Source organism: Schistocerca cancellata, unplaced genomic scaffold, assembly GCF_023864275.1.
Source record: "Schistocerca cancellata isolate TAMUIC-IGC-003103 unplaced genomic scaffold, iqSchCanc2.1 HiC_scaffold_415, whole genome shotgun sequence".
Lineage (NCBI taxonomy): Eukaryota > Metazoa > Arthropoda > Insecta > Orthoptera > Acrididae > Schistocerca > Schistocerca cancellata.
Window position 1 is genome coordinate 1 of NW_026046432.1, and position 24,032 is coordinate 24,032.

Here is a 24,032-nt window from a genome sequence, read left to right on the forward strand (position 1 = left end):
GTGCTCATGTAATGTGAGCCCGGATAGCTCAGTCGGTAGAGCATTAGGCTTTTAACCTAAGGGTCCAGGGTTCAAGTCCCTGTTCGGGCGGAAATTTTAATACTTTGGTAGCCGCACGTCTAGTAGCGGTGTAAGCACTACGGAAAAGAATGCAGCTACGCCGTTTCCTGGCACTGCAGTGCTTTAAACGGTAGCAGTTGCATGTATCGGTAGGGTCTTGCGATACTGGCAGTCGTGGCCGAGTGGTTAAGGCGTCTGACTCGAAATCCCGTTCCCTCTGGGAGCGTAGGTTCGAATCCTACCGGCTGCGTGCGATTTTGCATAAAAACGAGCAGAAATTTTCGCACACATGTGACATGCGTGGGTGAATGCGGATCCAAACCAGTGACACCATCTCAACAAGACGGAAATTTATGTTTAAGAATACTGTTTCGCGACGGCCGCAGTCTGTTGTGGCTATCGGTTCACCTCGCACGGACGCTAGTACTGCAGAAATCAGTCGCAGGCCCACGAACGCGCCCCCGTCCTTTTGTCGCGCCGTCGCCGTGTTCGTGAGTACGCAGATGTGCTTGAAAGTGTTGGACAGAGCGAGCATTCATTTCTTTTTAAGAATCGCAGTTCCATTCATTCGAGTGCGGCAAAAGCAGTGGTGCAGCGTTTCTTTTCTTAAGATCTCGCAGCTGCTTGCAAGTGTGTCCATCGTTTAAGACGACAGAAAACTAGCGTCAGCGGTGCGTCAGTGGAAGTCGGTGAAGTCGCCATTGGAGCCATAAGCCCAGCAATTACGACACGCGAATCACTGGCACACCATGCAGCATGTACTACAACGCTCGGCCGAGGGACCGGACAGCTCAGTCGGTAGAGCGCTAGACCTTCAACCAAAGGGTCCCCGGTTCAAGCCCCGTCCAGGCGAAAACTAATACACTGTCTAAACAGCTAACGTGCTGGCAACGAAAGCACTACAGAAACGAGTGAGGGAGGCCATGTCGCGCTCTGCCATCAGATTGCTTGTAAACGAGCAGTTGCACTTGTAGAGTCACGCATCTGCAGCCGGCAGTCGTGGCCGAGTGGTTAAGGCGTCTGACTAGAAATCAGATTCCCTCTGGGAGCGTAGGTTCGAGTCCTACCGACTGCGTTTCTTTTTTGTGTCAAGAGGTGAAGAACATCTCCAACGGAACCGTGAAATGAGCGAATACGTGGGAAACACTGCATTCGAGAAGCTTGTGAATTTTACAATTGTCCAGTGAGTGTCGACAAAACACGTAGCTCCTCTGCTGTAACATATGAGACGTACAAACTGCTGCAATTTGACTTCACATCGTGTGTCAGCTTTCATCGATAGTCTGTTACGAGCGTAGCGTAATGAGTTTATAGACAGCAGTCAGACGACGTTTAAATAGTAACAGCTCCACACAACGATTACCCAACAGTAAAGGACATGAGGCAATGTGTGAGTATGCGTAGTGGGAGGGGTGCTCATGTAATGTGAGCCCGGATAGCTCAGTCGGTAGAGCATTAGGCTTTTAACCTAAGGGTCCAGGGTTCAAGTCCCTGTTCGGGCGGAAATTTTAATACTTTGGTAGCCGCACGTCTAGTAGCGGTGTAAGCACTACGGAAAAGAATGCAGCTACGCCGTTTCCTGGCACTGCAGTGCTTTAAACGGTAGCAGTTGCATGTATCGGTAGGGTCTTGCGATACTGGCAGTCGTGGCCGAGTGGTTAAGGCGTCTGACTCGAAATCCCGTTCCCTCTGGGAGCGTAGGTTCGAATCCTACCGGCTGCGTGCGATTTTGCATAAAAACGAGCAGAAATTTTCGCACACATGTGACATGCGTGGGTGAATGCGGATCCAAACCAGTGACACCATTCTCAACAAGACGGAAATTTATGTTTAAGAATACTGTTTCGCGACGGCCGCAGTCTGTTGTGGCTATCGGTTCACCTCGCACGGACGCTAGTACTGCAGAAATCAGTCGCAGGCCACGAACGCGCCCCCGTCCTTTTGTCGCGCCGTCGCCGTGTTCGTGAGTACGCAGATGTGCTTGAAAGTGTTGGACAGAGCGAGCATTCATTTCTTTTTAAGAATCGCAGTTCCATTCATTCGAGTGCGGCAAAAGCAGTGGTGCAGCGTTTTCTTTTCTTAAGATCTCGCAGCTGCTTGCAAGTGTGTCCATCGTTTAAGACGACAGAAAACTAGCGTCAGCGGTGCGTCAGTGGGAAGTCGGTGAAGTCGCCATTGGAGCCATAAGCCAGCAATTACGACACGCGAATCACTGGCACACCATGCAGCATGTACTACAACGCTCGGCCGAGGGACCGGACAGCTCAGTCGGTAGAGCGCTAGACCTTCAACCAAAGGGTCCCCGGTTCAAGCCCCCGTCCAGGCGAAAACTAATACACTGTCTAAACAGCTAACGTGCTGGCAACGAAAGCACTACAGAAACGAGTGAGGGAGGCCATGTCGCGCTCTGCCATCAGATTGCTTGTAAACGAGCAGTTGCACTTGTAGAGTCACGCATCTGCAGCCGGCAGTCGTGGCCGAGTAGTTAAGGCGTCTGACTAGAAATCAGATTCCCTCTGGGAGCGTAGGTTCGAGTCCTACCGACTGCGTTTCTTTTTTGTGTCAAGAGGTGAAGAACATCTCCAACGGAACCGTGAAATGAGCGAATACGTGGAAACACTGCATTCGAGAAGCTTGTGAATTTTACAATTGTCCAGTGAGTGTCGACAAAACACGTAGCTCCTCTGCTGTAACATATGAGACGTACAAACTGCTGCAATTTGACTTCACATCGTGTGTCAGCTTTCATCGATAGTCTGTTACGAGCGTAGCGTAATGAGTTTATAGACAGCAGTCAGACGACGTTTAAATAGTAACAGCTCCACACAACGATTACCCAACAGTAAAGGACATGAGGCAATGTGTGAGTATGCGTAGTGGGAGGGGTGCTCATGTAATGTGAGCCCGGATAGCTCAGTCGGTAGAGCATTAGGCTTTTAACCTAAGGGTCCAGGGTTCAAGTCCCTGTTCGGGCGGAAATTTTAATACTTTGGTAGCCGCACGTCTAGTAGCGGTGTAAGCACTACGGAAAAGAATGCAGCTACGCCGTTTCCTGGCACTGCAGTGCTTTAAACGGTAGCAGTTGCATGTATCGGTAGGGTCTTGCGATACTGGCAGTCGTGGCCGAGTGGTTAAGGCGTCTGACTCGAAATCCCGTTCCCTCTGGGAGCGTAGGTTCGAATCCTACCGGCTGCGTGCGATTTTGCATAAAAACGAGCAGAAATTTTCGCACACAATGTGACATGCGTGGGTGAATGCGGATCCAAACCAGTGACACCATTCTCAACAAGACGGAAATTTATGTTTAAGAATACTGTTTCGCGACGGCCGCAGTCTGTTGTGGCTATCGGTTCACCTCGCACGGACGCTAGTACTGCAGAAATCAGTCGCAGGCCCACGAACGCGCCCCCGTCCTTTTGTCGCGCCGTCGCCGTGTTCGTGAGTACGCAGATGTGCTTGAAAGTGTTGGACAGAGCGAGCATTCATTTCTTTTTAAGAATCGCAGTTCCATTCATTCGAGTGCGGCAAAAGCAGTGGTGCAGCGTTTCTTTTCTTAAGATCTCGCAGCTGCTTGCAAGTGTGTCCATCGTTTAAGACGACAGAAAACTAGCGTCAGCGGTGCGTCAGTGGGAAGTCGGTGAAGTCGCCATTGGAGCCATAAGCCAGCAATTACGACACGCGAATCACTGGCACACCATGCAGCATGTACTACAACGCTCGGCCGAGGGACCGGACAGCTCAGTCGGTAGAGCGCTAGACCTTCAACCAAAGGGTCCCCGGTTCAAGCCCCCGTCCAGGCGAAAACTAATACACTGTCTAAACAGCTAACGTGCTGGCAACGAAAGCACTACAGAAACGAGTGAGGGAGGCCATGTCGCGCTCTGCCATCAGATTGCTTGTAAACGAGCAGTTGCACTTGTAGAGTCACGCATCTGCAGCCGGCAGTCGTGGCCGAGTGGTTAAGGCGTCTGACTAGAAATCAGATTCCCTCTGGGAGCGTAGGTTCGAGTCCTACCGACTGCGTTTCTTTTTTGTGTCAAGAGGTGAAGAACATCTCCAACGGAACCGTGAAATGAGCGAATACGTGGGAAACACTGCATTCGAGAAGCTTGTGAATTTTACAATTGTCCAGTGAGTGTCGACAAAACACGTAGCTCCTCTGCTGTAACATATGAGACGTACAAACTGCTGCAATTTGACTTCACATCGTGTGTCAGCTTTCATCGATAGTCTGTTACGAGCGTAGCGTAATGAGTTTATAGACAGCAGTCAGACGACGTTTAAATAGTAACAGCTCCACACAACGATTACCCAACAGTAAAGGACATGAGGCAATGTGTGAGTATGCGTAGTGGGAGGGGTGCTCATGTAATGTGAGCCCGGATAGCTCAGTCGGTAGAGCATTAGGCTTTTAACCTAAGGGTCCAGGGTTCAAGTCCCTGTTCGGGCGGAAATTTTAATACTTTGGTAGCCGCACGTCTAGTAGCGGTGTAAGCACTACGGAAAAGAATGCAGCTACGCCGTTTCCTGGCACTGCAGTGCTTTAAACGGTAGCAGTTGCATGTATCGGTAGGGTCTTGCGATACTGGCAGTCGTGGCCGAGTGGTTAAGGCGTCTGACTCGAAATCCCGTTCCCTCTGGGAGCGTAGGTTCGAATCCTACCGGCTGCGTGCGATTTTGCATAAAAACGAGCAGAAATTTTCGCACACATGTGACATGCGTGGGTGAATGCGGATCCAAACCAGTGACACCATTCTCAACAAGACGGAAATTTATGTTTAAGAATACTGTTTCGCGACGGCCGCAGTCTGTTGTGGCTATCGGTTCACCTCGCACGGACGCTAGTACTGCAGAAATCAGTCGCAGGCCCACGAACGCGCCCCCGTCCTTTTGTCGCGCCGTCGCCGTGTTCGTGAGTACGCAGATGTGCTTGAAAGTGTTGGACAGAGCGAGCATTCATTTCTTTTTAAGAATCGCAGTTCCATTCATTCGAGTGCGGCAAAAGCAGTGGTGCAGCGTTTCTTTTCTTAAGATCTCGCAGCTGCTTGCAAGTGTGTCCATCGTTTAAGACGACAGAAAACTAGCGTCAGCGGTGCGTCAGTGGGAAGTCGGTGAAGTCGCCATTGGAGCCATAAGCCAGCAATTACGACACGCGAATCACTGGCACACCATGCAGCATGTACTACAACGCTCGGCCGAGGGACCGGACAGCTCAGTCGGTAGAGCGCTAGACCTTCAACCAAAGGGTCCCCGGTTCAAGCCCCCGTCCAGGCGAAAACTAATACACTGTCTAAACAGCTAACGTGCTGGCAACGAAAGCACTACAGAAACGAGTGAGGGAGGCCATGTCGCGCTCTGCCATCAGATTGCTTGTAAACGAGCAGTTGCACTTGTAGAGTCACGCATCTGCAGCCGCAGTCGTGGCCGAGTGGTTAAGGCGTCTGACTAGAAATCAGATTCCCTCTGGGAGCGTAGGTTCGAGTCCTACCGACTGCGTTTCTTTTTTGTGTCAAGAGGTGAAGAACATCTCCAACGGAACCGTGAAATGAGCGAATACGTGGGAAACACTGCATTCGAGAAGCTTGTGAATTTTACAATTGTCCAGTGAGTGTCGACAAAACACGTAGCTCCTCTGCTGTAACATATGAGACGTACAAACTGCTGCAATTTGACTTCACATCGTGTGTCAGCTTTCATCGATAGTCTGTTACGAGCGTAGCGTAATGAGTTTATAGACAGCAGTCAGACGACGTTTAAATAGTAACAGCTCCACACAACGATTACCCAACAGTAAAGGACATGAGGCAATGTGTGAGTATGCGTAGTGGGAGGGGTGCTCATGTAATGTGAGCCCGGATAGCTCAGTCGGTAGAGCATTAGGCTTTTAACCTAAGGGTCCAGGGTTCAAGTCCCTGTTCGGGCGGAAATTTTAATACTTTGGTAGCCGCACGTCTAGTAGCGGTGTAAGCACTACGGAAAAGAATGCAGCTACGCCGTTTCCTGGCACTGCAGTGCTTTAAACGGTAGCAGTTGCATGTATCGGTAGGGTCTTGCGATACTGGCAGTCGTGGCCGAGTGGTTAAGGCGTCTGACTCGAAATCCCGTTCCCTCTGGGAGCGTAGGTTCGAATCCTACCGGCTGCGTGCGATTTTGCATAAAAACGAGCAGAAATTTTCGCACACATGTGACATGCGTGGGTGAATGCGGATCCAAACCAGTGACACCATTCTCAACAAGACGGAAATTTATGTTTAAGAATACTGTTTCGCGACGGCCGCAGTCTGTTGTGGCTATCGGTTCACCTCGCACGGACGCTAGTACTGCAGAAATCAGTCGCAGGCCCACGAACGCGCCCCCGTCCTTTTGTCGCGCCGTCGCCGTGTTCGTGAGTACGCAGATGTGCTTGAAAGTGTTGGACAGAGCGAGCATTCATTTCTTTTAAGAATCGCAGTTCCATTCATTCGAGTGCGGCAAAAGCAGTGGTGCAGCGTTTCTTTTCTTAAGATCTCGCAGCTGCTTGCAAGTGTGTCCATCGTTTAAGACGACAGAAAACTAGCGTCAGCGGTGCGTCAGTGGGAAGTCGGTGAAGTCGCCATTGGAGCCATAAGCCAGCAATTACGACACGCGAATCACTGGCACACCATGCAGCATGTACTACAACGCTCGGCCGAGGGACCGGACAGCTCAGTCGGTAGAGCGCTAGACCTTCAACCAAAGGGTCCCCGGTTCAAGCCCCCGTCCAGGCGAAAACTAATACACTGTCTAAACAGCTAACGTGCTGGCAACGAAAGCACTACAGAAACGAGTGAGGGAGGCCATGTCGCGCTCTGCCATCAGATTGCTTGTAAACGAGCAGTTGCACTTGTAGAGTCACGCATCTGCAGCCGGCAGTCGTGGCCGAGTGGTTAAGGCGTCTGACTAGAAATCAGATTCCCTCTGGGAGCGTAGGTTCGAGTCCTACCGACTGCGTTTCTTTTTTGTGTCAAGAGGTGAAGAACATCTCCAACGGAACCGTGAAATGAGCGAATACGTGGGAAACACTGCATTCGAGAAGCTTGTGAATTTTACAATTGTCCAGTGAGTGTCGACAAAACACGTAGCTCCTCTGCTGTAACATATGAGACGTACAAACTGCTGCAATTTGACTTCACATCGTGTGTCAGCTTTCATCGATAGTCTGTTACGAGCGTAGCGTAATGAGTTTATAGACAGCAGTCAGACGACGTTTAAATAGTAACAGCTCCACACAACGATTACCCAACAGTAAAGGACATGAGGCAATGTGTGAGTATGCGTAGTGGGAGGGGTGCTCATGTAATGTGAGCCCGGATAGCTCAGTCGGTAGAGCATTAGGCTTTTAACCTAAGGGTCCAGGGTTCAAGTCCCTGTTCGGGCGGAAATTTTAATACTTTGGTAGCCGCACGTCTAGTAGCGGTGTAAGCACTACGGAAAAGAATGCAGCTACGCCGTTTCCTGGCACTGCAGTGCTTTAAACGGTAGCAGTTGCATGTATCGGTAGGGTCTTGCGATACTGGCAGTCGTGGCCGAGTGGTTAAGGCGTCTGACTCGAAATCCCGTTCCCTCTGGGAGCGTAGGTTCGAATCCTACCGGCTGCGTGCGATTTTGCATAAAAACGAGCAGAAATTTTCGCACACATGTGACATGCGTGGGTGAATGCGGATCCAAACCAGTGACACCATTCTCAACAAGACGGAAATTTATGTTTAAGAATACTGTTTCGCGACGGCCGCAGTCTGTTGTGGCTATCGGTTCACCTCGCACGGACGCTAGTACTGCAGAAATCAGTCGCAGGCCCACGAACGCGCCCCCGTCCTTTTGTCGCGCCGTCGCCGTGTTCGTGAGTACGCAGATGTGCTTGAAAGTGTTGGACAGAGCGAGCATTCATTTCTTTTTAAGAATCGCAGTTCCATTCATTCGAGTGCGGCAAAAGCAGTGGTGCAGCGTTTCTTTTCTTAAGATCTCGCAGCTGCTTGCAAGTGTGTCCATCGTTTAAGACGACAGAAAACTAGCGTCAGCGGTGCGTCAGTGGGAAGTCGGTGAAGTCGCCATTGGAGCCATAAGCCAGCAATTACGACACGCGAATCACTGGCACACCATGCAGCATGTACTACAACGCTCGGCTCGGCCGAGGGACCGGACAGCTCAGTCGGTAGAGCGCTAGACCTTCAACCAAAGGGTCCCCGGTTCAAGCCCCCGTCCAGGCGAAAACTAATACACTGTCTAAACAGCTAACGTGCTGGCAACGAAAGCACTACAGAAACGAGTGAGGGAGGCCATGTCGCGCTCTGCCATCAGATTGCTTGTAAACGAGCAGTTGCACTTGTAGAGTCACGCATCTGCAGCCGGCAGTCGTGGCCGAGTGGTTAAGGCGTCTGACTAGAAATCAGATTCCCTCTGGGAGCGTAGGTTCGAGTCCTACCGACTGCGTTTCTTTTTTGTGTCAAGAGGTGAAGAACATCTCCAACGGAACCGTGAAATGAGCGAATACGTGGGAAACACTGCATTCGAGAAGCTTGTGAATTTTACAATTGTCCAGTGAGTGTCGACAAAACACGTAGCTCCTCTGCTGTAACATATGAGACGTACAAACTGCTGCAATTTGACTTCACATCGTGTGTCAGCTTTCATCGATAGTCTGTTACGAGCGTAGCGTAATGAGTTTATAGACAGCAGTCAGACGACGTTTAAATAGTAACAGCTCCACACAACGATTACCCAACAGTAAAGGACATGAGGCAATGTGTGAGTATGCGTAGTGGGAGGGGTGCTCATGTAATGTGAGCCCGGATAGCTCAGTCGGTAGAGCATTAGGCTTTTAACCTAAGGGTCCAGGGTTCAAGTCCCTGTTCGGGCGGAAATTTTAATACTTTGGTAGCCGCACGTCTAGTAGCGGTGTAAGCACTACGGAAAAGAATGCAGCTACGCCGTTTCCTGGCACTGCAGTGCTTTAAACGGTAGCAGTTGCATGTATCGGTAGGGTCTTGCGATACTGGCAGTCGTGGCCGAGTGGTTAAGGCGTCTGACTCGAAATCCCGTTCCCTCTGGGAGCGTAGGTTCGAATCCTACCGGCTGCGTGCGATTTTGCATAAAAACGAGCAGAAATTTTCGCACACATGTGACATGCGTGGGTGAATGCGGATCCAAACCAGTGACACCATTCTCAACAAGACGGAAATTTATGTTTAAGAATACTGTTTCGCGACGGCCGCAGTCTGTTGTGGCTATCGGTTCACCTCGCACGGACGCTAGTACTGCAGAAATCAGTCGCAGGCCCACGAACGCGCCCCCGTCCTTTTGTCGCGCCGTCGCCGTGTTCGTGAGTACGCAGATGTGCTTGAAAGTGTTGGACAGAGCGAGCATTCATTTCTTTTTAAGAATCGCAGTTCCATTCATTCGAGTGCGGCAAAAGCAGTGGTGCAGCGTTTCTTTTCTTAAGATCTCGCAGCTGCTTGCAAGTGTGTCCATCGTTTAAGACGACAGAAAACTAGCGTCAGCGGTGCGTCAGTGGGAAGTCGGTGAAGTCGCCATTGGAGCCATAAGCCAGCAATTACGACACGCGAATCACTGGCACACCATGCAGCATGTACTACAACGCTCGGCCGAGGGACCGGACAGCTCAGTCGGTAGAGCGCTAGACCTTCAACCAAAGGGTCCCCGGTTCAAGCCCCCGTCCAGGCGAAAACTAATACACTGTCTAAACAGCTAACGTGCTGGCAACGAAAGCACTACAGAAACGAGTGAGGGAGGCCATGTCGCGCTCTGCCATCAGATTGCTTGTAAACGAGCAGTTGCACTTGTAGAGTCACGCATCTGCAGCCGGCAGTCGTGGCCGAGTGGTTAAGGCGTCTGACTAGAAATCAGATTCCCTCTGGGAGCGTAGGTTCGAGTCCTACCGACTGCGTTTCTTTTTTGTGTCAAGAGGTGAAGAACATCTCCAACGGAACCGTGAAATGAGCGAATACGTGGGAAACACTGCATTCGAGAAGCTTGTGAATTTTACAATTGTCCAGTGAGTGTCGACAAAACACGTAGCTCCTCTGCTGTAACATATGAGACGTACAAACTGCTGCAATTTGACTTCACATCGTGTGTCAGCTTTCATCGATAGTCTGTTACGAGCGTAGCGTAATGAGTTTATAGACAGCAGTCAGACGACGTTTAAATAGTAACAGCTCCACACAACGATTACCCAACAGTAAAGGACATGAGGCAATGTGTGAGTATGCGTAGTGGGAGGGGTGCTCATGTAATGTGAGCCCGGATAGCTCAGTCGGTAGAGCATTAGGCTTTTAACCTAAGGGTCCAGGGTTCAAGTCCCTGTTCGGGCGGAAATTTTAATACTTTGGTAGCCGCACGTCTAGTAGCGGTGTAAGCACTACGGAAAAGAATGCAGCTACGCCGTTTCCTGGCACTGCAGTGCTTTAAACGGTAGCAGTTGCATGTATCGGTAGGGTCTTGCGATACTGGCAGTCGTGGCCGAGTGGTTAAGGCGTCTGACTCGAAATCCCGTTCCCTCTGGGAGCGTAGGTTCGAATCCTACCGGCTGCGTGCGATTTTGCATAAAAACGAGCAGAAATTTTCGCACACATGTGACATGCGTGGGTGAATGCGGATCCAAACCAGTGACACCATTCTCAACAAGACGGAAATTTATGTTTAAGAATACTGTTTCGCGACGGCCGCAGTCTGTTGTGGCTATCGGTTCACCTCGCACGGACGCTAGTACTGCAGAAATCAGTCGCAGGCCCACGAACGCGCCCCCGTCCTTTTGTCGCGCCGTCGCCGTGTTCGTGAGTACGCAGATGTGCTTGAAAGTGTTGGACAGAGCGAGCATTCATTTCTTTTTAAGAATCGCAGTTCCATTCATTCGAGTGCGGCAAAAGCAGTGGTGCAGCGTTTCTTTTCTTAAGATCTCGCAGCTGCTTGCAAGTGTGTCCATCGTTTAAGACGACAGAAAACTAGCGTCAGCGGTGCGTCAGTGGGAAGTCGGTGAAGTCGCCATTGGAGCCATAAGCCAGCAATTACGACACGCGAATCACTGGCACACCATGCAGCATGTACTACAACGCTCGGCCGAGGGACCGGACAGCTCAGTCGGTAGAGCGCTAGACCTTCAACCAAAGGGTCCCCGGTTCAAGCCCCCGTCCAGGCGAAAACTAATACACTGTCTAAACAGCTAACGTGCTGGCAACGAAAGCACTACAGAAACGAGTGAGGGAGGCCATGTCGCGCTCTGCCATCAGATTGCTTGTAAACGAGCAGTTGCACTTGTAGAGTCACGCATCTGCAGCCGGCAGTCGTGGCCGAGTGGTTAAGGCGTCTGACTAGAAATCAGATTCCCTCTGGGAGCGTAGGTTCGAGTCCTACCGACTGCGTTTCTTTTTTGTGTCAAGAGGTGAAGAACATCTCCAACGGAACCGTGAAATGAGCGAATACGTGGGAAACACTGCATTCGAGAAGCTTGTGAATTTTACAATTGTCCAGTGAGTGTCGACAAAACACGTAGCTCCTCTGCTGTAACATATGAGACGTACAAACTGCTGCAATTTGACTTCACATCGTGTGTCAGCTTTCATCGATAGTCTGTTACGAGCGTAGCGTAATGAGTTTATAGACAGCAGTCAGACGACGTTTAAATAGTAACAGCTCCACACAACGATTACCCAACAGTAAAGGACATGAGGCAATGTGTGAGTATGCGTAGTGGGAGGGGTGCTCATGTAATGTGAGCCCGGATAGCTCAGTCGGTAGAGCATTAGGCTTTTAACCTAAGGGTCCAGGGTTCAAGTCCCTGTTCGGGCGGAAATTTTAATACTTTGGTAGCCGCACGTCTAGTAGCGGTGTAAGCACTACGGAAAAGAATGCAGCTACGCCGTTTCCTGGCACTGCAGTGCTTTAAACGGTAGCAGTTGCATGTATCGGTAGGGTCTTGCGATACTGGCAGTCGTGGCCGAGTGGTTAAGGCGTCTGACTCGAAATCCCGTTCCCTCTGGGAGCGTAGGTTCGAATCCTACCGGCTGCGTGCGATTTTGCATAAAAACGAGCAGAAATTTTCGCACACATGTGACATGCGTGGGTGAATGCGGATCCAAACCAGTGACACCATTCTCAACAAGACGGAAATTTATGTTTAAGAATACTGTTTCGCGACGGCCGCAGTCTGTTGTGGCTATCGGTTCACCTCGCACGGACGCTAGTACTGCAGAAATCAGTCGCAGGCCCACGAACGCGCCCCCGTCCTTTTGTCGCGCCGTCGCCGTGTTCGTGAGTACGCAGATGTGCTTGAAAGTGTTGGACAGAGCGAGCATTCATTTCTTTTTAAGAATCGCAGTTCCATTCATTCGAGTGCGGCAAAAGCAGTGGTGCAGCGTTTCTTTTCTTAAGATCTCGCAGCTGCTTGCAAGTGTGTCCATCGTTTAAGACGACAGAAAACTAGCGTCAGCGGTGCGTCAGTGGGAAGTCGGTGAAGTCGCCATTGGAGCCATAAGCCAGCAATTACGACACGCGAATCACTGGCACACCATGCAGCATGTACTACAACGCTCGGCCGAGGGACCGGACAGCTCAGTCGGTAGAGCGCTAGACCTTCAACCAAAGGGTCCCCGGTTCAAGCCCCCGTCCAGGCGAAAACTAATACACTGTCTAAACAGCTAACGTGCTGGCAACGAAAGCACTACAGAAACGAGTGAGGGAGGCCATGTCGCGCTCTGCCATCAGATTGCTTGTAAACGAGCAGTTGCACTTGTAGAGTCACGCATCTGCAGCCGGCAGTCGTGGCCGAGTGGTTAAGGCGTCTGACTAGAAATCAGATTCCCTCTGGGAGCGTAGGTTCGAGTCCTACCGACTGCGTTTCTTTTTTGTGTCAAGAGGTGAAGAACATCTCCAACGGAACCGTGAAATGAGCGAATACGTGGGAAACACTGCATTCGAGAAGCTTGTGAATTTTACAATTGTCCAGTGAGTGTCGACAAAACACGTAGCTCCTCTGCTGTAACATATGAGACGTACAAACTGCTGCAATTTGACTTCACATCGTGTGTCAGCTTTCATCGATAGTCTGTTACGAGCGTAGCGTAATGAGTTTATAGACAGCAGTCAGACGACGTTTAAATAGTAACAGCTCCACACAACGATTACCCAACAGTAAAGGACATGAGGCAATGTGTGAGTATGCGTAGTGGGAGGGGTGCTCATGTAATGTGAGCCCGGATAGCTCAGTCGGTAGAGCATTAGGCTTTTAACCTAAGGGTCCAGGGTTCAAGTCCCTGTTCGGGCGGAAATTTTAATACTTTGGTAGCCGCACGTCTAGTAGCGGTGTAAGCACTACGGAAAAGAATGCAGCTACGCCGTTTCCTGGCACTGCAGTGCTTTAAACGGTAGCAGTTGCATGTATCGGTAGGGTCTTGCGATACTGGCAGTCGTGGCCGAGTGGTTAAGGCGTCTGACTCGAAATCCCGTTCCCTCTGGGAGCGTAGGTTCGAATCCTACCGGCTGCGTGCGATTTTGCATAAAAACGAGCAGAAATTTTCGCACACATGTGACATGCGTGGGTGAATGCGGATCCAAACCAGTGACACCATTCTCAACAAGACGGAAATTTATGTTTAAGAATACTGTTTCGCGACGGCCGCAGTCTGTTGTGGCTATCGGTTCACCTCGCACGGACGCTAGTACTGCAGAAATCAGTCGCAGGCCCACGAACGCGCCCCCGTCCTTTTGTCGCGCCGTCGCCGTGTTCGTGAGTACGCAGATGTGCTTGAAAGTGTTGGACAGAGCGAGCATTCATTTCTTTATAAGAATCGCAGTTCCATTCATTCGAGTGCGGCAAAAGCAGTGGTGCAGCGTTTCTTTTCTTAAGATCTCGCAGCTGCTTGCAAGTGTGTCCATCGTTTAAGACGACAGAAAACTAGCGTCAGCGGTGCGTCAGTGGGAAGTCGGTGAAGTCGCCATTGGAGCCATAAGCCAGCAATTACGACACGCGAATCACTGGCACACCATGCAGCATGTACTACAACGCTCGGCCGAGGGACCGGACAGCTCAGTCGGTAGAGCGCTAGACCTTCAACCAAAGGGTCCCCGGTTCAAGCCCCCGTCCAGGCGAAAACTAATACACTGTCTAAACAGCTAACGTGCTGGCAACGAAAGCACTACAGAAACGAGTGAGGGAGGCCATGTCGCGCTCTGCCATCAGATTGCTTGTAAACGAGCAGTTGCACTTGTAGAGTCACGCATCTGCAGCCGGCAGTCGTGGCCGAGTGGTTAAGGCGTCTGACTAGAAATCAGATTCCCTCTGGGAGCGTAGGTTCGAGTCCTACCGACTGCGTTTCTTTTTTGTGTCAAGAGGTGAAGAACATCTCCAACGGAACCGTGAAATGAGCGAATACGTGGGAAACACTGCATTCGAGAAGCTTGTGAATTTTACAATTGTCCAGTGAGTGTCGACAAAACACGTAGCTCCTCTGCTGTAACATATGAGACGTACAAACTGCTGCAATTTGACTTCACATCGTGTGTCAGCTTTCATCGATAGTCTGTTACGAGCGTAGCGTAATGAGTTTATAGACAGCAGTCAGACGACGTTTAAATAGTAACAGCTCCACACAACGATTACCCAACAGTAAAGGACATGAGGCAATGTGTGAGTATGCGTAGTGGGAGGGGTGCTCATGTAATGTGAGCCCGGATAGCTCAGTCGGTAGAGCATTAGGCTTTTAACCTAAGGGTCCAGGGTTCAAGTCCCTGTTCGGGCGGAAATTTTAATACTTTGGTAGCCGCACGTCTAGTAGCGGTGTAAGCACTACGGAAAAGAATGCAGCTACGCCGTTTCCTGGCACTGCAGTGCTTTAAACGGTAGCAGTTGCATGTATCGGTAGGGTCTTGCGATACTGGCAGTCGTGGCCGAGTGGTTAAGGCGTCTGACTCGAAATCCCGTTCCCTCTGGGAGCGTAGGTTCGAATCCTACCGGCTGCGTGCGATTTTGCATAAAAACGAGCAGAAATTTTCGCACACATGTGACATGCGTGGGTGAATGCGGATCCAAACCAGTGACACCATTCTCAACAAGACGGAAATTTATGTTTAAGAATACTGTTTCGCGACGGCCGCAGTCTATTGTGGCTATCGGTTCACCTCGCACGGACGCTAGTACTGCAGAAATCAGTCGCAGGCCCACGAACGCGCCCCCGTCCTTTTGTCGCGCCGTCGCCGTGTTCGTGAGTACGCAGATGTGCTTGAAAGTGTTGGACAGAGCGAGCATTCATTTCTTTTTAAGAATCGCAGTTCCATTCATTCGAGTGCGGCAAAAGCAGTGGTGCAGCGTTTCTTTTCTTAAGATCTCGCAGCTGCTTGCAAGTGTGTCCATCGTTTAAGACGACAGAAAACTAGCGTCAGCGGTGCGTCAGTGGGAAGTCGGTGAAGTCGCCATTGGAGCCATAAGCCAGCAATTACGACACGCGAATCACTGGCACACCATGCAGCATGTACTACAACGCTCGGCCGAGGGACCGGACAGCTCAGTCGGTAGAGCGCTAGACCTTCAACCAAAGGGTCCCCGGTTCAAGCCCCCGTCCAGGCGAAAACTAATACACTGTCTAAACAGCTAACGTGCTGGCAACGAAAGCACTACAGAAACGAGTGAGGGAGGCCATGTCGCGCTCTGCCATCAGATTGCTTGTAAACGAGCAGTTGCACTTGTAGAGTCACGCATCTGCAGCCGGCAGTCGTGGCCGAGTGGTTAAGGCGTCTGACTAGAAATCAGATTCCCTCTGGGAGCGTAGGTTCGAGTCCTACCGACTGCGTTTCTTTTTTGTGTCAAGAGGTGAAGAACATCTCCAACGGAACCGTGAAATGAGCGAATACGTGGGAAACACTGCATTCGAGAAGCTTGTGAATTTTACAATTGTCCAGTGAGTGTCGACAAAACACGTAGCTCCTCTGCTGTAACATATGAGACGTACAAACTGCTGCAATTTGACTTCACATCGTGTGTCAGCTTTCATCGATAGTCTGTTACGAGCGTAGCGTAATGAGTTTATAGACAGCAGTCAGACGACGTTTAAATAGTAACAGCTCCACACAACGATTACCCAACAGTAAAGGACATGAGGCAATGTGTGAGTATGCGTAGTGGGAGGGGTGCTCATGTAATGTGAGCCCGGATAGCTCAGTCGGTAGAGCATTAGGCTTTTAACCTAAGGGTCCAGGGTTCAAGTCCCTGTTCGGGCGGAAATTTTAATACTTTGGTAGCCGCACGTCTAGTAGCGGTGTAAGCACTACGGAAAAGAATGCAGCTACGCCGTTTCCTGGCACTGCAGTGCTTTAAACGGTAGCAGTTGCATGTATCGGTAGGGTCTTGCGATACTGGCAGTCGTGGCCGAGTGGTTAAGGCGTCTGACTCGAAATCCCGTTCCCTCTGGGAGCGTAGGTTCGAATCCTACCGGCTGCGTGCGATTTTGCATAAAAACGAGCAGAAATTTTCGCACACATGTGACATGCGTGGGTGAATGCGGATCCAAACCAGTGACACCATTCTCAACAAGACGGAAATTTATGTTTAAGAATACTGTTTCGCGACGGCCGCAGTCTGTTGTGGCTATCGGTTCACCTCGCACGGACGCTAGTACTGCAGAAATCAGTCGCAGGCCCACGAACGCGCCCCCGTCCTTTTGTCGCGCCGTCGCCGTGTTCGTGAGTACGCAGATGTGCTTGAAAGTGTTGGACAGAGCGAGCATTCATTTCTTTTTAAGAATCGCAGTTCCATTCATTCGAGTGCGGCAAAAGCAGTGGTGCAGCGTTTCTTTTCTTAAGATCTCGCAGCTGCTTGCAAGTGTGTCCATCGTTTAAGACGACAGAAAACTAGCGTCAGCGGTGCGTCAGTGGGAAGTCGGTGAAGTCGCCATTGGAGCCATAAGCCAGCAATTACGACACGCGAATCACTGGCACACCATGCAGCATGTACTACAACGCTCGGCCGAGGGACCGGACAGCTCAGTCGGTAGAGCGCTAGACCTTCAACCAAAGGGTCCCCGGTTCAAGCCCCCGTCCAGGCGAAAACTAATACACTGTCTAAACAGCTAACGTGCTGGCAGCGAAAGCACTACAGAAACGAGTGAGGGAGGCCATGTCGCGCTCTGCCATCAGATTGCTTGTAAACGAGCAGTTGCACTTGTAGAGTCACGCATCTGCAGCCGGCAGTCGTGGCCGAGTGGTTAAGGCGTCTGACTAGAAATCAGATTCCCTCTGGGAGCGTAGGTTCGAGTCCTACCGACTGCGTTTCTTTTTTGTGTCAAGAGGTGAAGAACATCTCCAACGGAACCGTGAAATGAGCGAATACGTGGGAAACACTGCATTCGAGAAGCTTGTGAATTTTACAATTGTCCAGTGAGTGTCGACAAAACACGTAGCTCCTCTGCTGTAACATATGAGACGTACAAACTGCTGCAATTTGACTTCACATCGTGTGTCAGCTTTCATCGATAGTCTGTTACGAGCGTAGCGTAATGAGTTTATAGACAGCAGTCAGACGACGTTTAAATAGTAACAGCTCCACACAACGATTACCCAACAGTAAAGGACATGAGGCAATGTGTGAGTATGCGTAGTGGGAGGGGTGCTCATGTAATGTGAGCCCGGATAGCTCAGTCGGTAGAGCATTAGGCTTTTAACCTAAGGGTCCAGGGTTCAAGTCCCTGTTCGGGCGGAAATTTTAATACTTTGGTAGCCGCACGTCTAGTAGCGGTGTAAGCACTACGGAAAAGAATGCAGCTACGCCGTTTCCTGGCACTGCAGTGCTTTAAACGGTAGCAGTTGCATGTATCGGTAGGGTCTTGCGATACTGGCAGTCGTGGCCGAGTGGTTAAGGCGTCTGACTCGAAATCCCGTTCCCTCTGGGAGCGTAGGTTCGAATCCTACCGGCTGCGTGCGATTTTGCATAAAAACGAGCAGAAATTTTCGCACACATGTGACATGCGTGGGTGAATGCGGATCCAAACCAGTGACACCATTCTCAACAAGACGGAAATTTATGTTTAAGAATACTGTTTCGCGACGGCCGCAGTCTATTGTGGCTATCGGTTCACCTCGCACGGACGCTAGTACTGCAGAAATCAGTCGCAGGCCCACGAACGCGCCCCCGTCCTTTTGTCGCGCCGTCGCCGTGTTCGTGAGTACGCAGATGTGCTTGAAAGTGTTGGACAGAGCGAGCATTCATTTCTTTTTAAGAATCGCAGTTCCATTCATTCGAGTGCGGCAAAAGCAGTGGTGCAGCGTTTCTTTTCTTAAGATCTCGCAGCTGCTTGCAAGTGTGTCCATCGTTTAAGACGACAGAAAACTAGCGTCAGCGGTGCGTCAGTGGGAAGTCGGTGAAGTCGCCATTGGAGCCATAAGCCAGCAATTACGACACGCGAATCACTGGCACACCATGCAGCATGTACTACAACGCTCGGCCGAGGGACCGGACAGCTCAGTCGGTAGAGCGCTAGACCTTCAACCAAAGGGTCCCCGGTTCAAGCCCCCGTCCAGGCGAAAACTAATACACTGTCTAAACAGCTAACGTGCTGGCAACGAAAGCACTACAGAAACGAGTGAGGGAGGCCATGTCGCGCTCTGCCATCAGATTGCTTGTAAACGAGCAGTTGCACTTGTAGAGTCACGCATCTGCAGCCGGCAGTCGTGGCCGAGTGGTTAAGGCGTCTGACTAGAAATCAGATTCCCTCTGGGAGCGTAGGTTCGAGTCCTACCGACTGCGTTTCTTTTTTGTGTCAAGAGGTGAAGAACATCTCCAACGGAACCGTGAAATGAGCGAATACGTGGGAAACACTGCATTCGAGAAGCTTGTGAATTTTACAATTGTCCAGTGAGTGTCGACAAAACACGTAGCTCCTCTGCTGTAACATATGAGACGTACAAACTGCTGCAATTTGACTTCACATCGTGTGTCAGCTTTCATCGATAGTCTGTTACGAGCGTAGCGTAATGAGTTTATAGACAGCAGTCAGACGACGTTTAAATAGTAACAGCTCCACACAACGATTACCCAACAGTAAAGGACATGAGGCAATGTGTGAGTATGCGTAGTGGGAGGGGTGCTCATGTAATGTGAGCCCGGATAGCTCAGTCGGTAGAGCATTAGGCTTTTAACCTAAGGGTCCAGGGTTCAAGTCCCTGTTCGGGCGGAAATTTTAATACTTTGGTAGCCGCACGTCTAGTAGCGGTGTAAGCACTACGGAAAAGAATGCAGCTACGCCGTTTCCTGGCACTGCAGTGCTTTAAACGGTAGCAGTTGCATGTATCGGTAGGGTCTTGCGATACTGGCAGTCGTGGCCGAGTGGTTAAGGCGTCTGACTCGAAATCCCGTTCCCTCTGGGAGCGTAGGTTCGAATCCTACCGGCTGCGTGCGATTTTGCATAAAAACGAGCAGAAATTTTCGCACACATGTGACATGCGTGGGTGAATGCGGATCCAAACCAGTGACACCATTCTCAACAAGACGGAAATTTATGTTTAAGAATACTGTTTCGCGACGGCCGCAGTCTGTTGTGGCTATCGGTTCACCTCGCACGGACGCTAGTACTGCAGAAATCAGTCGCAGGCCCACGAACGCGCCCCCGTCCTTTTGTCGCGCCGTCGCCGTGTTCGTGAGTACGCAGATGTGCTTGAAAGTGTTGGACAGAGCGAGCATTCATTTCTTTTTAAGAATCGCAGTTCCATTCATTCGAGTGCGGCAAAAGCAGTGGTGCAGCGTTTCTTTTCTTAAGATCTCGCAGCTGCTTGCAAGTGTGTCCATCGTTTAAGACGACAGAAAACTAGCGTCAGCGGTGCGTCAGTGGGAAGTCGGTGAAGTCGCCATTGGAGCCATAAGCCAGCAATTACGACACGCGAATCACTGGCACACCATGCAGCATGTACTACAACGCTCGGCCGAGGGACCGGACAGCTCAGTCGGTAGAGCGCTAGACCTTCAACCAAAGGGTCCCCGGTTCAAGCCCCCGTCCAGGCGAAAACTAATACACTGTCTAAACAGCTAACGTGCTGGCAACGAAAGCACTACAGAAACGAGTGAGGGAGGCCATGTCGCGCTCTGCCATCAGATTGCTTGTAAACGAGCAGTTGCACTTGTAGAGTCACGCATCTGCAGCCGGCAGTCGTGGCCGAGTGGTTAAGGCGTCTGACTAGAAATCAGATTCCCTCTGGGAGCGTAGGTTCGAGTCCTACCGACTGCGTTTCTTTTTTGTGTCAAGAGGTGAAGAACATCTCCAACGGAACCGTGAAATGAGCGAATACGTGGGAAACACTGCATTCGAGAAGCTTGTGAATTTTACAATTGTCCAGTGAGTGTCGACAAAACACGTAGCTCCTCTGCTGTAACATATGAGACGTACAAACTGCTGCAATTTGACTTCACATCGTGTGTCAGCTTTCATCGATAGTCTGTTACGAGCGTAGCGTAATGAGTTTATAGACAGCAGTCAGACGACGTTTAAATAGTAACAGCTCCACACAACGATTACCCAACAGTAAAGGACATGAGGCAATGTGTGAGTATGCGTAGTGGGAGGGGTGCTCATGTAATGTGAGCCCGGATAGCTCAGTCGGTAGAGCATTAGGCTTTTAACCTAAGGGTCCAGGGTTCAAGTCCCTGTTCGGGCGGAAATTTTAATACTTTGGTAGCCGCACGTCTAGTAGCGGTGTAAGCACTACGGAAAAGAATGCAGCTACGCCGTTTCCTGGCACTGCAGTGCTTTAAACGGTAGCAGTTGCATGTATCGGTAGGGTCTTGCGATACTGGCAGTCGTGGCCGAGTGGTTAAGGCGTCTGACTCGAAATCCCGTTCCCTCTGGGAGCGTAGGTTCGAATCCTACCGGCTGCGTGCGATTTTGCATAAAAACGAGCAGAAATTTTCGCACACATGTGACATGCGTGGGTGAATGCGGATCCAAACCAGTGACACCATTCTCAACAAGACGGAAATTTATGTTTAAGAATACTGTTTCGCGACGGCCGCAGTCTGTTGTGGCTATCGGTTCACCTCGCACGGACGCTAGTACTGCAGAAATCAGTCGCAGGCCCACGAACGCGCCCCCGTCCTTTTGTCGCGCCGTCGCCGTGTTCGTGAGTACGCAGATGTGCTTGAAAGTGTTGGACAGAGCGAGCATTCATTTCTTTTTAAGAATCGCAGTTCCATTCATTCGAGTGCGGCAAAAGCAGTGGTGCAGCGTTTCTTTTCTTAAGATCTCGCAGCTGCTTGCAAGTGTGTCCATCGTTTAAGACGACAGAAAACTAGCGTCAGCGGTGCGTCAGTGGGAAGTCGGTGAAGTCGCCATTGGAGCCATAAGCCAGCAATTACGACACGCGAATCACTGGCACACCATGCAGCATGTACTACAACGCTCGGCCGAGGGACCGGACAGCTCAGTCGGTAGAGCGCTAGACCTTCAACCAAAGGGTCCCCGGTTCAAGCCCCCGTCCAGGCGAAAACTAATACACTGTCTAAACAGCTAACGTGCTGGCAACGAAAGCACTACAGAAACGAGTGAGGGAGGCCATGTCGCGCTCTGCCATCAGATTGCTTGTAAACGAGCAGTTGCACTTGTAGAGTCACGCATCTGCAGCCGGCAGTCGTGGCCGAGTGGTTAAGGCGTCTGACTAGAAATCAGATTCCCTCTGGGAGCGTAGGTTCGAGTCCTACCGACTGCGTTTCTTTTTTGTGTCAAGAGGTGAAGAACATCTCCAACGGAACCGTGAAATGAGCGAATACGTGGGAAACACTGCATTCGAGAAGCTTGTGAATTTTACAATTGTCCAGTGAGTGTCGACAAAACACGTAGCTCCTCTGCTGTAACATATGAGACGTACAAACTGCTGCAATTTGACTTCACATCGTGTGTCAGCTTTCATCGATAGTCTGTTACGAGCGTAGCGTAATGAGTTTATAGACAGCAGTCAGACGACGTTTAAATAGTAACAGCTCCACACAACGATTACCCAACAGTAAAGGACATGAGGCAATGTGTGAGTATGCGTAGTGGGAGGGGTGCTCATGTAATGTGAGCCCGGATAGCTCAGTCGGTAGAGCATTAGGCTTTTAACCTAAGGGTCCAGGGTTCAAGTCCCTGTTCGGGCGGAAATTTTAATACTTTGGTAGCCGCACGTCTAGTAGCGGTGTAAGCACTACGGAAAAGAATGCAGCTACGCCGTTTCCTGGCACTGCAGTGCTTTAAACGGTAGCAGTTGCATGTATCGGTAGGGTCTTGCGATACTGGCAGTCGTGGCCGAGTGGTTAAGGCGTCTGACTCGAAATCCCGTTCCCTCTGGGAGCGTAGGTTCGAATCCTACCGGCTGCGTGCGATTTTGCATAAAAACGAGCAGAAATTTTCGCACACATGTGACATGCGTGGGTGAATGCGGATCCAAACCAGTGACACCATTCTCAACAAGACGGAAATTTATGTTTAAGAATACTGTTTCGCGACGGCCGCAGTCTGTTGTGGCTATCGGTTCACCTCGCACGGACGCTAGTACTGCAGAAATCAGTCGCAGGCCCACGAACGCGCCCCCGTCCTTTTGTCGCGCCGTCGCCGTGTTCGTGAGTACGCAGATGTGCTTGAAAGTGTTGGACAGAGCGAGCATTCATTTCTTTTTAAGAATCGCAGTTCCATTCATTCGAGTGCGGCAAAAGCAGTGGTGCAGCGTTTCTTTTCTTAAGATCTCGCAGCTGCTTGCAAGTGTGTCCATCGTTTAAGACGACAGAAAACTAGCGTCAGCGTGCGTCAGTGGGAAGTCGGTGAAGTCGCCATTGGAGCCATAAGCCAGCAATTACGACACGCGAATCACTGGCACACCATGCAGCATGTACTACAACGCTCGGCCGAGGGGACCGGACAGCTCAGTCGGTAGAGCGCTAGACCTTCAACCAAAGGGTCCCCGGTTCAAGCCCCCGTCCAGGCGAAAACTATACACTGTCTAAACAGCTAACGTGCTGGCAACGAAAGCACTACAGAAACGAGTGAGGGAGGCCATGTCGCGCTCTGCCATCAGATTGCTTGGAAACGAAGCAGTTGCACTTGTAGAGTCACGCATCTGCAGCGGCAGTCGTGGCCGAGTGGTTAAGGCGTCTGACTAGAAATCAGATTCCCTCAGGGAGCGTAGGTTCGAGTCCCTACCGACTGCGTTTCTTTTTTGTGTCAAGAGGTGAAGAACATCTCCAACGGAACCGTGAAATGAGCGAATACGTGGGAAACACTGCATTCGAGAAGCTTGTGAATTTTACAATTGTCCAGTGAGTGTCGACAAAACACGTAGCTCCTCTGCTGTAACATATGAGACGTACAAACTGCTGCAATTTGACTTCACATCGTGTGTCAGCTTTCATCGATAGTCTGTTACGAGCGTAGCGTAATGAGTTTATAGACAGCAGTCAGACGACGTTTTAAATAGTAACAGCTCCACACAACGATTACCCAACAGTAAAGGACATGAGGCAATGTGTGAGTATGCGTAGTGGGAGGGGTGCTCATGTAATGTGAGCCCGGATAGCTCAGTCGGTAGGCATTAGGCTTTTAACCTAAGGGTCCAGGGTTCAAGTCCCTGTTCGGGCGGAAATTTTAATACTTTGGTAGCCGCACGTCTAGTAGCGGTGTAAGCACTACGGAAAGAATGCAGCTACGCCGTTTCCTGGCACTGCAGTGCTTTAAACGGTAGCAGTTGCATGTATCGGTAGGGTCTTGCGATACTGGCAGTCGTGGCCGAGTGGTTAAGGCGTCTGACTCGAAATCCCGTTCCCTCTGGGAGCGTAAGGTTCGAATCCTACCGGCTGCGTGCGATTTTGCATAAAAACGAGCAGAAATTTTCGCACACATGTGACATGCGTGGTGAATGCGGATCCAAACCAGTGACACCATTCTCAACAAGACGGAAATTTATGTTTAAGAATACTGTTTCGCGACGGCCGCAGT

The 24,032-nt window shown here is 50.6% G+C and overlaps 50 non-coding genes across 50 annotated transcripts; all 50 read left to right on the forward strand.

Annotated features, from left to right (window-relative positions):
- Positions 1–17: 17 nt before the first annotated feature.
- Positions 18–90, forward strand: Trnak-uuu (transfer RNA lysine (anticodon UUU)). The gene has a single exon. It is a non-coding gene; the product is annotated as a tRNA-Lys (tRNA).
- A 138-nt stretch (positions 91–228) lies between these two features.
- On the forward strand, positions 229–310 carry Trnas-cga (transfer RNA serine (anticodon CGA)). Its single transcript has one exon. It is a non-coding gene; the product is annotated as a tRNA-Ser (tRNA).
- Positions 311–1,053: 743 nt separating this feature from the next.
- On the forward strand, positions 1,054–1,135 carry Trnas-aga (transfer RNA serine (anticodon AGA)). The gene has a single exon. It is a non-coding gene; the product is annotated as a tRNA-Ser (tRNA).
- A 354-nt stretch (positions 1,136–1,489) lies between these two features.
- On the forward strand, positions 1,490–1,562 carry Trnak-uuu (transfer RNA lysine (anticodon UUU)). The gene has a single exon. It is a non-coding gene; the product is annotated as a tRNA-Lys (tRNA).
- A 138-nt stretch (positions 1,563–1,700) lies between these two features.
- Trnas-cga (transfer RNA serine (anticodon CGA)) lies at positions 1,701–1,782 on the forward strand. The gene has a single exon. It is a non-coding gene; the product is annotated as a tRNA-Ser (tRNA).
- Positions 1,783–2,527: 745 nt separating this feature from the next.
- Trnas-aga (transfer RNA serine (anticodon AGA)) lies at positions 2,528–2,609 on the forward strand. The gene has a single exon. It is a non-coding gene; the product is annotated as a tRNA-Ser (tRNA).
- Positions 2,610–2,962: 353 nt separating this feature from the next.
- Positions 2,963–3,035, forward strand: Trnak-uuu (transfer RNA lysine (anticodon UUU)). The gene has a single exon. It is a non-coding gene; the product is annotated as a tRNA-Lys (tRNA).
- A 138-nt stretch (positions 3,036–3,173) lies between these two features.
- Positions 3,174–3,255, forward strand: Trnas-cga (transfer RNA serine (anticodon CGA)). The gene has a single exon. It is a non-coding gene; the product is annotated as a tRNA-Ser (tRNA).
- A 746-nt stretch (positions 3,256–4,001) lies between these two features.
- Trnas-aga (transfer RNA serine (anticodon AGA)) lies at positions 4,002–4,083 on the forward strand. Its single transcript has one exon. It is a non-coding gene; the product is annotated as a tRNA-Ser (tRNA).
- A 354-nt stretch (positions 4,084–4,437) lies between these two features.
- Trnak-uuu (transfer RNA lysine (anticodon UUU)) lies at positions 4,438–4,510 on the forward strand. The gene has a single exon. It is a non-coding gene; the product is annotated as a tRNA-Lys (tRNA).
- A 138-nt stretch (positions 4,511–4,648) lies between these two features.
- On the forward strand, positions 4,649–4,730 carry Trnas-cga (transfer RNA serine (anticodon CGA)). Its single transcript has one exon. It is a non-coding gene; the product is annotated as a tRNA-Ser (tRNA).
- Positions 4,731–5,474: 744 nt separating this feature from the next.
- Positions 5,475–5,556, forward strand: Trnas-aga (transfer RNA serine (anticodon AGA)). Its single transcript has one exon. It is a non-coding gene; the product is annotated as a tRNA-Ser (tRNA).
- A 354-nt stretch (positions 5,557–5,910) lies between these two features.
- Trnak-uuu (transfer RNA lysine (anticodon UUU)) lies at positions 5,911–5,983 on the forward strand. The gene has a single exon. It is a non-coding gene; the product is annotated as a tRNA-Lys (tRNA).
- Positions 5,984–6,121: 138 nt separating this feature from the next.
- Trnas-cga (transfer RNA serine (anticodon CGA)) lies at positions 6,122–6,203 on the forward strand. Its single transcript has one exon. It is a non-coding gene; the product is annotated as a tRNA-Ser (tRNA).
- Positions 6,204–6,947: 744 nt separating this feature from the next.
- Positions 6,948–7,029, forward strand: Trnas-aga (transfer RNA serine (anticodon AGA)). Its single transcript has one exon. It is a non-coding gene; the product is annotated as a tRNA-Ser (tRNA).
- Positions 7,030–7,383: 354 nt separating this feature from the next.
- On the forward strand, positions 7,384–7,456 carry Trnak-uuu (transfer RNA lysine (anticodon UUU)). The gene has a single exon. It is a non-coding gene; the product is annotated as a tRNA-Lys (tRNA).
- A 138-nt stretch (positions 7,457–7,594) lies between these two features.
- Positions 7,595–7,676, forward strand: Trnas-cga (transfer RNA serine (anticodon CGA)). Its single transcript has one exon. It is a non-coding gene; the product is annotated as a tRNA-Ser (tRNA).
- Positions 7,677–8,426: 750 nt separating this feature from the next.
- Trnas-aga (transfer RNA serine (anticodon AGA)) lies at positions 8,427–8,508 on the forward strand. The gene has a single exon. It is a non-coding gene; the product is annotated as a tRNA-Ser (tRNA).
- A 354-nt stretch (positions 8,509–8,862) lies between these two features.
- Positions 8,863–8,935, forward strand: Trnak-uuu (transfer RNA lysine (anticodon UUU)). Its single transcript has one exon. It is a non-coding gene; the product is annotated as a tRNA-Lys (tRNA).
- A 138-nt stretch (positions 8,936–9,073) lies between these two features.
- Positions 9,074–9,155, forward strand: Trnas-cga (transfer RNA serine (anticodon CGA)). The gene has a single exon. It is a non-coding gene; the product is annotated as a tRNA-Ser (tRNA).
- A 745-nt stretch (positions 9,156–9,900) lies between these two features.
- On the forward strand, positions 9,901–9,982 carry Trnas-aga (transfer RNA serine (anticodon AGA)). Its single transcript has one exon. It is a non-coding gene; the product is annotated as a tRNA-Ser (tRNA).
- A 354-nt stretch (positions 9,983–10,336) lies between these two features.
- On the forward strand, positions 10,337–10,409 carry Trnak-uuu (transfer RNA lysine (anticodon UUU)). The gene has a single exon. It is a non-coding gene; the product is annotated as a tRNA-Lys (tRNA).
- Positions 10,410–10,547: 138 nt separating this feature from the next.
- On the forward strand, positions 10,548–10,629 carry Trnas-cga (transfer RNA serine (anticodon CGA)). Its single transcript has one exon. It is a non-coding gene; the product is annotated as a tRNA-Ser (tRNA).
- Positions 10,630–11,374: 745 nt separating this feature from the next.
- Positions 11,375–11,456, forward strand: Trnas-aga (transfer RNA serine (anticodon AGA)). The gene has a single exon. It is a non-coding gene; the product is annotated as a tRNA-Ser (tRNA).
- A 354-nt stretch (positions 11,457–11,810) lies between these two features.
- On the forward strand, positions 11,811–11,883 carry Trnak-uuu (transfer RNA lysine (anticodon UUU)). The gene has a single exon. It is a non-coding gene; the product is annotated as a tRNA-Lys (tRNA).
- A 138-nt stretch (positions 11,884–12,021) lies between these two features.
- On the forward strand, positions 12,022–12,103 carry Trnas-cga (transfer RNA serine (anticodon CGA)). The gene has a single exon. It is a non-coding gene; the product is annotated as a tRNA-Ser (tRNA).
- Positions 12,104–12,848: 745 nt separating this feature from the next.
- Trnas-aga (transfer RNA serine (anticodon AGA)) lies at positions 12,849–12,930 on the forward strand. Its single transcript has one exon. It is a non-coding gene; the product is annotated as a tRNA-Ser (tRNA).
- A 354-nt stretch (positions 12,931–13,284) lies between these two features.
- Positions 13,285–13,357, forward strand: Trnak-uuu (transfer RNA lysine (anticodon UUU)). Its single transcript has one exon. It is a non-coding gene; the product is annotated as a tRNA-Lys (tRNA).
- A 138-nt stretch (positions 13,358–13,495) lies between these two features.
- Positions 13,496–13,577, forward strand: Trnas-cga (transfer RNA serine (anticodon CGA)). The gene has a single exon. It is a non-coding gene; the product is annotated as a tRNA-Ser (tRNA).
- Positions 13,578–14,322: 745 nt separating this feature from the next.
- Trnas-aga (transfer RNA serine (anticodon AGA)) lies at positions 14,323–14,404 on the forward strand. The gene has a single exon. It is a non-coding gene; the product is annotated as a tRNA-Ser (tRNA).
- A 354-nt stretch (positions 14,405–14,758) lies between these two features.
- On the forward strand, positions 14,759–14,831 carry Trnak-uuu (transfer RNA lysine (anticodon UUU)). The gene has a single exon. It is a non-coding gene; the product is annotated as a tRNA-Lys (tRNA).
- Positions 14,832–14,969: 138 nt separating this feature from the next.
- On the forward strand, positions 14,970–15,051 carry Trnas-cga (transfer RNA serine (anticodon CGA)). The gene has a single exon. It is a non-coding gene; the product is annotated as a tRNA-Ser (tRNA).
- Positions 15,052–15,796: 745 nt separating this feature from the next.
- Trnas-aga (transfer RNA serine (anticodon AGA)) lies at positions 15,797–15,878 on the forward strand. Its single transcript has one exon. It is a non-coding gene; the product is annotated as a tRNA-Ser (tRNA).
- Positions 15,879–16,232: 354 nt separating this feature from the next.
- Trnak-uuu (transfer RNA lysine (anticodon UUU)) lies at positions 16,233–16,305 on the forward strand. The gene has a single exon. It is a non-coding gene; the product is annotated as a tRNA-Lys (tRNA).
- A 138-nt stretch (positions 16,306–16,443) lies between these two features.
- Trnas-cga (transfer RNA serine (anticodon CGA)) lies at positions 16,444–16,525 on the forward strand. The gene has a single exon. It is a non-coding gene; the product is annotated as a tRNA-Ser (tRNA).
- A 745-nt stretch (positions 16,526–17,270) lies between these two features.
- Trnas-aga (transfer RNA serine (anticodon AGA)) lies at positions 17,271–17,352 on the forward strand. The gene has a single exon. It is a non-coding gene; the product is annotated as a tRNA-Ser (tRNA).
- Positions 17,353–17,706: 354 nt separating this feature from the next.
- On the forward strand, positions 17,707–17,779 carry Trnak-uuu (transfer RNA lysine (anticodon UUU)). Its single transcript has one exon. It is a non-coding gene; the product is annotated as a tRNA-Lys (tRNA).
- A 138-nt stretch (positions 17,780–17,917) lies between these two features.
- On the forward strand, positions 17,918–17,999 carry Trnas-cga (transfer RNA serine (anticodon CGA)). Its single transcript has one exon. It is a non-coding gene; the product is annotated as a tRNA-Ser (tRNA).
- Positions 18,000–18,744: 745 nt separating this feature from the next.
- Positions 18,745–18,826, forward strand: Trnas-aga (transfer RNA serine (anticodon AGA)). Its single transcript has one exon. It is a non-coding gene; the product is annotated as a tRNA-Ser (tRNA).
- A 354-nt stretch (positions 18,827–19,180) lies between these two features.
- Positions 19,181–19,253, forward strand: Trnak-uuu (transfer RNA lysine (anticodon UUU)). The gene has a single exon. It is a non-coding gene; the product is annotated as a tRNA-Lys (tRNA).
- A 138-nt stretch (positions 19,254–19,391) lies between these two features.
- Positions 19,392–19,473, forward strand: Trnas-cga (transfer RNA serine (anticodon CGA)). The gene has a single exon. It is a non-coding gene; the product is annotated as a tRNA-Ser (tRNA).
- Positions 19,474–20,218: 745 nt separating this feature from the next.
- On the forward strand, positions 20,219–20,300 carry Trnas-aga (transfer RNA serine (anticodon AGA)). The gene has a single exon. It is a non-coding gene; the product is annotated as a tRNA-Ser (tRNA).
- A 354-nt stretch (positions 20,301–20,654) lies between these two features.
- Positions 20,655–20,727, forward strand: Trnak-uuu (transfer RNA lysine (anticodon UUU)). Its single transcript has one exon. It is a non-coding gene; the product is annotated as a tRNA-Lys (tRNA).
- A 138-nt stretch (positions 20,728–20,865) lies between these two features.
- On the forward strand, positions 20,866–20,947 carry Trnas-cga (transfer RNA serine (anticodon CGA)). The gene has a single exon. It is a non-coding gene; the product is annotated as a tRNA-Ser (tRNA).
- A 745-nt stretch (positions 20,948–21,692) lies between these two features.
- Trnas-aga (transfer RNA serine (anticodon AGA)) lies at positions 21,693–21,774 on the forward strand. The gene has a single exon. It is a non-coding gene; the product is annotated as a tRNA-Ser (tRNA).
- A 354-nt stretch (positions 21,775–22,128) lies between these two features.
- On the forward strand, positions 22,129–22,201 carry Trnak-uuu (transfer RNA lysine (anticodon UUU)). The gene has a single exon. It is a non-coding gene; the product is annotated as a tRNA-Lys (tRNA).
- A 138-nt stretch (positions 22,202–22,339) lies between these two features.
- Trnas-cga (transfer RNA serine (anticodon CGA)) lies at positions 22,340–22,421 on the forward strand. The gene has a single exon. It is a non-coding gene; the product is annotated as a tRNA-Ser (tRNA).
- A 744-nt stretch (positions 22,422–23,165) lies between these two features.
- On the forward strand, positions 23,166–23,248 carry Trnas-aga (transfer RNA serine (anticodon AGA)). Its single transcript has one exon. It is a non-coding gene; the product is annotated as a tRNA-Ser (tRNA).
- Positions 23,249–23,603: 355 nt separating this feature from the next.
- Positions 23,604–23,675, forward strand: Trnak-uuu (transfer RNA lysine (anticodon UUU)). Its single transcript has one exon. It is a non-coding gene; the product is annotated as a tRNA-Lys (tRNA).
- A 137-nt stretch (positions 23,676–23,812) lies between these two features.
- Trnas-cga (transfer RNA serine (anticodon CGA)) lies at positions 23,813–23,895 on the forward strand. Its single transcript has one exon. It is a non-coding gene; the product is annotated as a tRNA-Ser (tRNA).
- The last annotated feature ends 137 nt before the right edge of the window (positions 23,896–24,032 follow it).